Source organism: Spermophilus citellus (assembly GCF_964194105.1).
Source record: "Spermophilus citellus genome assembly, chromosome: 17".
NCBI classification, from domain to species: Eukaryota; Metazoa; Chordata; class Mammalia; order Rodentia; family Sciuridae; genus Spermophilus; species Spermophilus citellus.
This window is the reverse complement of record NC_138199.1, coordinates 10,036,136-10,046,761: the sequence shown is the minus strand read 5'-3', so window position 1 is coordinate 10,046,761 and position 10,626 is coordinate 10,036,136.

Below are 10,626 nucleotides of genomic sequence, written 5' to 3'. Positions count from 1 at the left end.
GCTTGTCTAATTCTGGCTTCAGTACTAGGGATTGAACTCAGGTTTGCTTTATCATTCAGGTACATCTACACCACCACACCCCACCCACCCACCGCCCCTGCTGCCTTTAAAATTTTATCTAGAAATAGGATCTCACTAAGTTGCTGAGGGCTTGGCTAAATTATTGAAGCCTGCCTGGAACTTGTGGTCCTCCAGTCTCAGCTTCCTGAATCACTATGATTTCAGGTATACTGTGCCCCAGGTATTGTTCTTGTGTTCTGGTTATAAGTTCATTATGAGGAGATCATTAAGATATCTAAGAAGTAGCCTGGCATGGTGGCACAAACTTGTAATCCCAGCAGCTTGGGAGGCAGGAGGATTGCAAGTTCAGAGACAGACTCAGCAATTTAGAGAGGTCCTAAGCAACTCAGTGAGACCCTGTCTCTAAATAAAATACAAAAGAAAAAAAAAAGGCTGGGGATGTGGCTTAACGATTAAGTGTCCCCTGGCCTCAATTTTAATCCCAGTCTCCCCCCAACCCCCAGCAAAAAAAGATGTCCAAGAAGTTTCAGGTGGTGCTGGGAAATGACTTACTAAAAGTATTTCCAAATGACACAGAGGACCACAAACCTGGCTCACTTCCTGAAGTTTACACTTTTTAAAAATATTTTGTGGATGAATCCTGATGCTTCTATATTCAAACCAAATTCCTTCATAAGTACATTAAGTCTTTAGGCTAAGATTCTCAATCTGCAACTTCGAGATTTCAATTACCAACACCCTTCAATGCAAACATTTGTAAGGACAGACATTTTCCTTGAGTGTATCCATGTATATTTTTAGGTTGACACATGATAATTGTACATATTTCTATGACTTTTTTTGTTTGTGATGGGGATCATACCCACAACCACATGCATGGGAGGTATACTTGCTAGCTTTCTATCACTGGAACAAAATATCTGAGAGAATCAACTTAGAGAAGGAAAGATTTATTTAGGTTCATAGTTTCAGAGGTTTCAGTCCTTGGTCAGCTGGCCCTGTTGTTGCTAGACCTATGGTGAGTGAGAAGGACAGGGTGAGGTACTTCATGCAGCCTAGAAGCCAAGTGAGAGAGAGAGACAGACAGACAGAGAGACAGAGAGAGAGAGAGAGAGAGAGAGGAAGAGGACAGGGACAAGATGTATGCTCTGGAACATGCTCCTATTGACTTACTTTCTCTAACTAGGCCCCACTGCCTGCAGTTTCGTTACTTACCAATAATGCCATCAAATATGAATCCCTTAATGGATTAATCTATTAATGAGATCAGAACCCACATGATCCAACCACTTCCCAAAATACCCACCTCTAAACATTGCTGCATTTTGGGAACAAAACCTTCAACACAGAAGGCTTCAGGGGAAATGGCAGATCCAAACCATAACACTGAGCTACACCCGCAAACACCTATATATACATTTATTTTTGTAAGTTGAGAAGTCAGTGCATGCTTAGGCAGACTCCTTTAGATGAGAAAGAATTTCAGCTTCACCAAGATTGGATATAATAGACTGACCAGCCCCCTCATTTGGTCAAACATTGAATAGACTTGGGTGAAAGTATGGGAGGTGCTCCAAGGAAAGAGGAGGTCCACGCCATGAAACAGTTGAGAGTGAGTTCTGCTCAGTTTCATTTGCTCTCAGTATAGCCACAGGTTGAAGTTGACACGTAGTAGATTCAGTGGGTTTGTGCATAATGTTACCTAGTTTTAACTAAACTAACCTTAATAAATGGACACACTATTCAAAAAGTTCTCTGCAAGGGAAATCTCAGTTTGAAGGTAACAATTATAATGCAGGCACTAAAAAAGAAGAAAATGGCAGAAATATACTTCTAGCCTGAGCCCTTTTTCAGATACAATGGAAGTAATGACAGCATCAAACCAGTTGATCTGACAAAAAGCTAGCAAAATAATTTCAAATATTAAAAAGTCTAATTGTGCATTTCTATCTACCACCATTAAAAAGGAATGTTACCTATCTCTTCCTCTCTCTCCTTCTCTCTCTCTATATATAGATAGATAGATATGTATCAATATATTTATATATTTATGCTACCATATATAAATATACATAATATATATAAATATATATTATGAATTATATTGTATTTATATACTATATTTAAATACCTGTGCATGCACATGTGTGATATATGTGTATATACACAGATTACACATATTCAAATGTTTTTATATACACAACATATGTAATTTTTACAGATAATATGTGTATTCAGTGTGTAAGTATGTGTGTATATAGCTACAGAATATGAAGAAAATTTATCAGAGTTTAAGATCATACAATATTATATTAAGTACTTCATGAAATTCTATTAAAGCCAATAAGAAATGTTTATCCATCTCTTTTTTTGCAATATTGGGGCTTGAACCCAGGAGCACTCTTCCACTGAGCTATATTTCCAGCTCTCTTTAAAAAAAAAAATTATTCTAATTTGTTATATATGACAGCAGAATGCATTACAATTCATATTACACATATAGAGCACCATTTTTAATATCTCTGGTTGTATACAAAGTATATTCACACCATTCATGTCTTCATACAAGTACTTAGGGTAATGATGTCCATCTCATTCCACCATTTTTTTACCCCCTTGCTCCCTCTCATCCCCTTCCTCCCCTTTTTATTTTTTATATTGATCCAGGATCTAAGTTTTAGAGGCTAGCTTTGAACTTGTGATCCTCCTGCCTCAATCTCCGGAGCTGCTGTGATTACAGATGGGTGTCATGAGAATCAGTACATAAAATGTTCCATATAAAAAGTCTTAGTGGTTTTTATTTTAAGCCCATTGGTTGCAATTATTAAAATGCAGTGTATCTTTCAATTAGTTTGTAAGAGCTACTGCCTCACTAGAAATTAGTAGTGACATTTCATCAAAATTGTTTGCTAAATTAGAAGAAGCTATTGAAGAAATAAATATTATTTTATATGTTGCACCAATGATCTGCTTTATCCATTTGGAGGTTTGTGAAGTTTATTTTTTACTCTTCACAATCATTAAAATTGGGAATAAAAAATAAAATAAACTTAGAAAATGACCTTAAAAACATCTCTGTATCCCAGAGTGTTAAACCAAGATTTGCTTAGATAATGAGGCATCTTTAAATTCAATGTCCATTTTTTTTTAGTGATAACTTTATTTAATAAATAACACACATGGAGCTGAGGTTGTGGCTCAACCTCAAGTGGTAGAGCACTTGCCTAGCACATGCAAGGCCCTAGGTTTGATCCTTAATGCCATATAAAAATAAATAAATAAAATAAAGGTATTGTGTCCATCTACAACTAAAATAAATAAATAGATTAATTAATTAATAACACACATATTTTAAAATATTATTTGTTCATTCTTACCTCATTCTTTCTGCATGTTTTATAGAACATAAAATAGAGGTAAAATAATATCTGTATTTTTTATTAATAAATATATACAAAGAATAATTATTTAGCTTCAAAATACTTTTACCCATAATAAGTGCTTAACCAAAAAAATGTAAAAACCCCTGTTTGCATATCTGGCTGTATGTCAAAATCACACAGAGGGTGGTTAAACCCACATTATTATGCCTTCTCCCCTAAATCAGATTCTCTGAGAAGTTGGGCCTGGATAGACATGGTGGCACTCTGGGAACCCAGCTACTCAGCAGGCTGCTGCAGGAGGATTGCAAGTTCAAGGACAGTGTGGGCAAATTAGGAAAACCTTGTCTCAAAATTTAAAAAGGGCTGGGAATAACACTCAGTGGTAATATACTTGTGAAGCATGTTTGAGGTCCTGGGTTCCATTCCAAGCATCTACAAAAAAAAAAAAAAAACAACAACAACAACAAAAAAAACCCAAAACAACAACAACAACAACAACAACAACAACAACAACAAAAACTGTGTGGTTGTACACAGGGTCCTGGAAATGTGATTTCTTAAACAGACTTCCAAAGTGATGCTTTAGACACTGATTTGATTTGAAAACAACCTCCCAATCCATGGTCATTCATTAACATAAACTTCAAGAGACAAATTGATCTTCAGTTTTCCCAGCACCATTTGTCAAAGAGGCTATCCTTTCTCCAATATATGTTTTTGGTGCCTTTGTCTAATATGAGATAACTGTATTTTTTGTGAGTTTGTCTCTGTGTCCTTTATTCTGTACTATTGGTCTACCAGTCTATTTTGGTCCCAATACCTTGCCTTTTTTGTTACTATAGCTCTGTAGTATAAGTTTAAGGTCTGGTATAGTCATGCCACCTGATTCACTCTCACAGTTTCTTACACACACACACACACACACACACACACACACACACACAATGAAATATTACTTAGCATTAAAAGAGAATAAAATCATAGCATTTGCATGTAAATGGATGGCATTGGAGAAGATAATGCTAAGTGAAGTTAACCAATCCCAAAAAACCAAATGCAGAATGTTTTCTCTTATATGAGGATATTGATCCATATTGGGGTGGTGCGGGGAGCATGGGAGGAATGAAGGAACTTCACATAGGGCAAAGAGAAGGGTGGGGAAGTAAGGGAGTAGGGGCCTAGGAAAGAGATGGACATCATTCCCTCCTAGTGCATGTATGAAGACACAAATAGTATGACTCTAGTTTGTGTACAACCAGAGACATGAAAGACTGTGCTCTCTATGTGAAGGAAATGGAAATGCATTCTACTGTCATATATAACAAATTAGAATAAATAAATAAATTTAAAAAGGTATGAGAGAGAGAGAGAGAGAGAGAGAGAGAGAGAGAGAGAGAGAGAGAAATTGATGTGGCTTGTTGCGGTGTTGGTGAGATGATTTCTGTTACTGTAACAAACACCCAATACAATTAACTTTAAAAAATGGTTTATTTGGGCTCACAGTTTTAGAAGTTTCAGTCCATGATCAGTTGGGTCCCTTGCTTTTGGACCTGTGGTGGAGCAGCACATCATGGCAGGGATTGTGTGGATGAGTAAAACCATTTACCTCATGGCTGGGAAGTAAAAAAGAGGAAGAGACTGTGGTGCCACCCTGGAAGTCACGCGGGGTGCGCGCGCAAGCGCACACACACACACACACACACACACTCACACCCCCCCCCCCAAAGACTTCCCAGTGGGCTCCACACCTTAAAGGTTCCATTACCTCCCTATAGTGCCACAATGAGGACCAAATCTCTAACACATGGGCTTTTGGAGGACATTCCAGATCCAAACTATAGCAGTTGCCAAAACTTATAAATCAGTACCTCTGACATTTGGTGAACGTCAGGAGTGATGGTAGCACAACACAGGGACTCACCCAGTTGAATGACAATCAGGATGCCTTTGGGAACAGCTACTACAGAACCAATTCTTTTCTTCCTTTCACCTAGAAACTCTTAGCATAGAAATCCCTTTAGTAGAATGATACATTATAATAACGTAATAATAACGTGCATTATAATAACGCTCAGTCATCTTTAAGTGCCTCAGTTCTCTCATCAGTAAAATATATCACCTACCTCTTAGGATTGTTACAAGAATCAAATGAGAGAACATATGTAAAATATCTAGAACAAATAATGTCTGGCATGTAGGAAAAAATCTAGCTGTTATTGATACAATGTTTATATGTCATCTGTTTTAGGGTAGGAGATTCCTGGAGTGAATGGTAATAAAAAGCTATTATAACACAGCCTAAAGATTCTTTTTAACCACACTATTTATGCCACAGTGTTTCAACATGATATCCATATATCCTGGGTAAGGGGAATCAGATTTGTAACTATCAGTAATGTGATAAAGTCTCAGCTAAGTGAAGTGAGTAATGTACATTGTGACACATTCTGTAATACTGTAACAAATTAAAACCCGAAGTAAATGTGAACGTTGCCTCATAGAGATACCCAACTATCATTGACTTGGTTTTCACTGACGAGTCAATCTTTATTTGGCTTTATTTTATTTTTTAAAAGTTTTACCAGTGCCTTTGAGCTTAACCACTATCCTTGTAATGAGAAATCCAGAATCTGGCCTCCCCATCAAGAAGGGGTTAGGGACTTGGCCACAGAGCCTTCTCAACAAAAGTCTGGGATCTTACCCCTCAAGACCTCTGTATATATTGATCACCTTTTTGAGCTTCAGTTCCTTCCAGAAAAAGAGGTCCAGCAGGTCAGAGGCAGATTTGGAAAGCTTCTGAACTCTACAGATGATTCTTTTTAATTCTTATTTAATAATATTATCAGTATTTGCAGGGCTGAAGATGGAACCCAGGGCCTCACTGATGCTTACTCATGCATACTCTAGCACAGACCTAGAGGTGATTCTTTATCTCATTAAATGACTAAGGATCCATTAACATTTAGGAAGTTCTGTCCAGGTTCTGAGCTTGGAGGGATAGGGCAAGAGGCCACATATGTCCCTTTACCATCCAGAATTCTCCTCTTTGGGCTGCTGTAAGAACCCCATCCTGACCCCTTGTTAACTGACTTTTGCTTGTCCTGCATTCACTTGGGTGCCTCCTTCACTTGAAGGTGCCCTTTGCTGAGCTGATGGCTCTGCTGACTTTGGAGAGTCAGACTTTGCCCTTGGTACATCTGTGAGATCCTCCTTACCTTGAAGGCCTGCTGGGACTCCTAAAAATCCCTTCAGCATTGAGCTGTGGGAGGCCCCATCTGTCCCTGCTGCCTGTGGGGGGATGGCTGGATGTGGGCCACCTTGAGATTTTGCCTGCATTTTTTCTTTGAGAATGAACTCGCCTCCTTCTGACAGACATTTCCAGGAGCATGGAGTGGCTCCTGAAGGTCGTCTGGATTAATAGAAAAAACAAGCTTCTTTTTCCCCTGGAGAGATGGCAAGACCTAGGACTCATCTGTCACCGCTAATTGGGTGTTTGCCTATAATCCTAGCAACTCGGGAGGCCGAGGCAGGAGGACCACAAGTTCAAAGCCACCTTCAGCAAATTAGCAAGTCCCTAAACAATTTAGGAAGACCCTGTCTCAAAATAAAAAGGGCTGGGGATGTAGTTCAGTGGTAAATCATGCCTATGTTCAATCCCCGGTACCCAAACTAAAAACAAAGAAACAAACAAACTCAGTACAATAATTATCTGGTGACTTAAAGGGAGAACAAAAAAGGAAAGGTGTTATATAAATAAAATAGACTGTAAGGAAAAGATATCTATATCTTTTTGTTAAACAGATCTTTAAAAATTTTTTGTTTCTGAATCATGTTTTCATTTTAATTTCTTTTATTTTTGTTTGTTCATTTGGTACCAGGGATTGGACCCAGGGTTCTTAACCATTAAGCCACATTCCCAGCCCCTTTTATTTTTTTATTTTGAGACAAGGTCTCCCTAAGTTACGTAGGGCCTCATTAAATTGCTGAGGCTGGCCTCAAACTTGCAATCTTCCAGCCTCCAGAGTCATTGATATTATAGGTATGCACCACAATGCCCGGCTGAATCACATTTTTAATGCAACTTAAAAACATTATGAATATATGATGAGAAATATTTTTTACTGTTTTGTAATGATGCTGCTGACATAACCAAGAATGGACAATTATTATTCCTGATTTAGTTACATAGTACTTCATTCATTTTCATTAAATTTTACATTCATTATGTTGGCAATTCATAAGCATCCAAAGAGTATATAATGCAAAGTCTCCCTCTTAATCCTGTTTGCCATCACCTGATTACTTTTAGACATCCATCTTTTTTTTTTTTTAGAATTTTGAGTATCCTTTCAAATATACATGAAAAGATTTTGTATATATTAAATATACATCTCCTCATTTTTATGGAACTGGGGATTGGACCCAGGTGCACTTTACCACTGAGTTACATTTCCTGGTTCTTTTCTTTATATATTTTTTTTCTTTTCTTTTCTTTTGATATAGGGTCTTGCTATGTTCCTCAGGCTGACCTCAAATTTGCTAATTTGTGTTCCTCCAATCTCAGTCTCCTGAGTAGCTAGGATTATAGGCATATGGCACTGCACACAGATATCTTTGTCTTTTTCTTTTCTTTTTTGGTACTGGGGGTTGACCCCAGGGATATTTTAGCATGCAACTATATCCCCAGTCCATTTTTATTTTTTATTTAGAGACAGGGTATTGCTAATTTGCTCAGGGCCTTGCTAAATTACTGAGGCTGACCTTGATCTTGCCATCCTCCTGCCTTAGCCCCCTGAGGCACTGGGATTATAGGTATGCACCTGTGTGCCTGGTGGGAGATTGGATTTTTATTAATGCATGCTATATGTCACAAGATGTCAAAAATAACAAAATAATATGAATTAAGATTTGCAAAAAAAGTAGAGAAATTTAGGAAAAGTAACATATATGGAGAAACTTATTAATATTATTATCAATACATCTCCGAAAATCATCCCACATGATATCCCATGAATACTTCATATTTTTGTTTGTGATACATTAATGGCAGAAAAACCTTCAATTATTTTGATATATAAAATGATAGTTTATGTAAAGGAAAAGGTGAATAAAGGAGATAGGAGGTGGCACAATTCTAGTTCAGAAAATTTTACCTTTTTATTTTAAAAAAATTTTGACATAGTATCATATAAGAACCTTGCAACTCAAAATTGGTATTAGAATAAACCTCTTTTTTGTGAGCTATAGATGGAAGTCTGATATTTTTATGCTAAAAAGTGAAAGAGGGTGAGGGAGAGAAAAACTTCAAATGAATGAGTTAAGTAAAGATGACCTCTATTTGAACTACTGGAGCTTGTAGCTGAGATACCTCGTAAGATGGAAAGGTCAACAGAAAACAATATATCATTGAACACTTTTATATGTCAATTTTAGAAGTAAAATATTATTTATTAGTATCATTTCAATGTGTATTGCTATAATTATGCATGAAATCTATTAGTGTAAGTCTATAGGCCCTATATACTTATTAATATTTTATTCATTTTATTATATTATGTTAACTTATTGGCTGTATGCTCTTTAGATATTAAGATAATTAAAAAGTTTTCTTCCATTTATGTATTACAAACAAACCAAAATATAAAATGTTTCTAGGACATAATGTGGCGTAGTTTTAAAAGATATATTTAGAGTTAATACGACTCTCAGAATCTGTATAATGTAAGAAAAAACATTTTCCCTAAGTGTTTCTACTTTTTCTTTTTGCAAAGGCTAATTCAATTGTTTTTTTGTTCTTTTGATATATTCCCTCCTGCTCATTAACATTGTTGTGCTGTGTACAATTTTATTTTGTTATTTCTTCCAAACGTTGGGTGATTCAATTCTTTGCAACAATCCAAAAATAATTTCTTGTGCGTCCAGCAATAATCTTTCAGTTCATCTATATTGCTTAAGTGCTTCATCCACTATTAACAGAGTTTAGCAACTGATAACTGATGTGTAAGTAACCTAGCATCCTTCCTGTTCTCCTTGGAAAGTGGGAGGCTTTCTTGGGCTCTGATGGGTTGAATTTGATGCGATTTGGTTGAATCAAAAGTGGTTGATATGTGGTCACAAAAGAGTTCATATTGTGATATCTTCTCTTGAAAAGAACATTTTCATTTTCAGCTTACAAAAAAGTAGAATGTCTGTTAATGTCCAATTCAGTGCATATTATATAGGAAATTCCAAAGGACATATTGATGCCCACAAAGGTGGCTATAATTATTTTTAATAAATTTACATTTTTGTAAAAATTTTTTTGGTTGTTGATGGAGATTTATTTTATTTACTTATATGTGGTGCTGAGAATTGAACTCAGTGCCTCACACATGCTAGGCAAGCGCTCTGCCACTGAGCCACAACCCAGTCCAATAAATTTACTTTTTTAAAGTATTTTTTTAAATTTTTTTTTATTGGTTATACACAACATTACAAAGCTCTTGACATATCATATTTCATACATTAGAATCAAGTGGGTTATGAACTCCCATTTTTACCCCAAATGCAGATTGCAGAATCACATCGGTTACACATCCACATTTTTACATACTGCCATATTAGTGACTGTTGTATTCTGCTACCTTTCCTACCCTCTACTATCCCCCCTCCCCTCCCCTCCCATCTTCTCTCTCTACCCCATCTACTGTAATTCATTTCCCTCCTTGTTTATTATCCCATTCCCCTCACAACCTCTTATATGTAAATTTTGTATAACAATGAGGGTCTCCCTCTATTTCCATGCAATTTCCCTTTTTTTCTCCCTTTCCCTCCCACCTCATGTCTCTGTTTAATGTTAATCTTTTCTTCCTGCTCTTCCTCCCTGCTCTGTTCTTAGTTGCTCTCATTATATCAAAGAAGACTTAAAGTATTTTTTAAGTAGTTGATAGATATTTATTTTATTTACTTATACAGGATGTTGAGAATTGAACCCAGAGCCTCACACATGCCAGGCAAGTGCACTACCGCTGAGCCACAGCCTCAGCCCAAGAAGGCTATAATTTTAAAAAAGATAATAACAATTCTTGGTGTGTATGTGAAAAAGTAGAATACTCATGCTCTTCTGATGGAAATGTAAGTGACAGCCACTTTGGAAGAGTCTAGCACTCCATCAAAGGGTTAAACATAGAGTCACCATAAGATCTCTCAACTCCACTGCTACATGGGTATAAGAAAGAGCTGA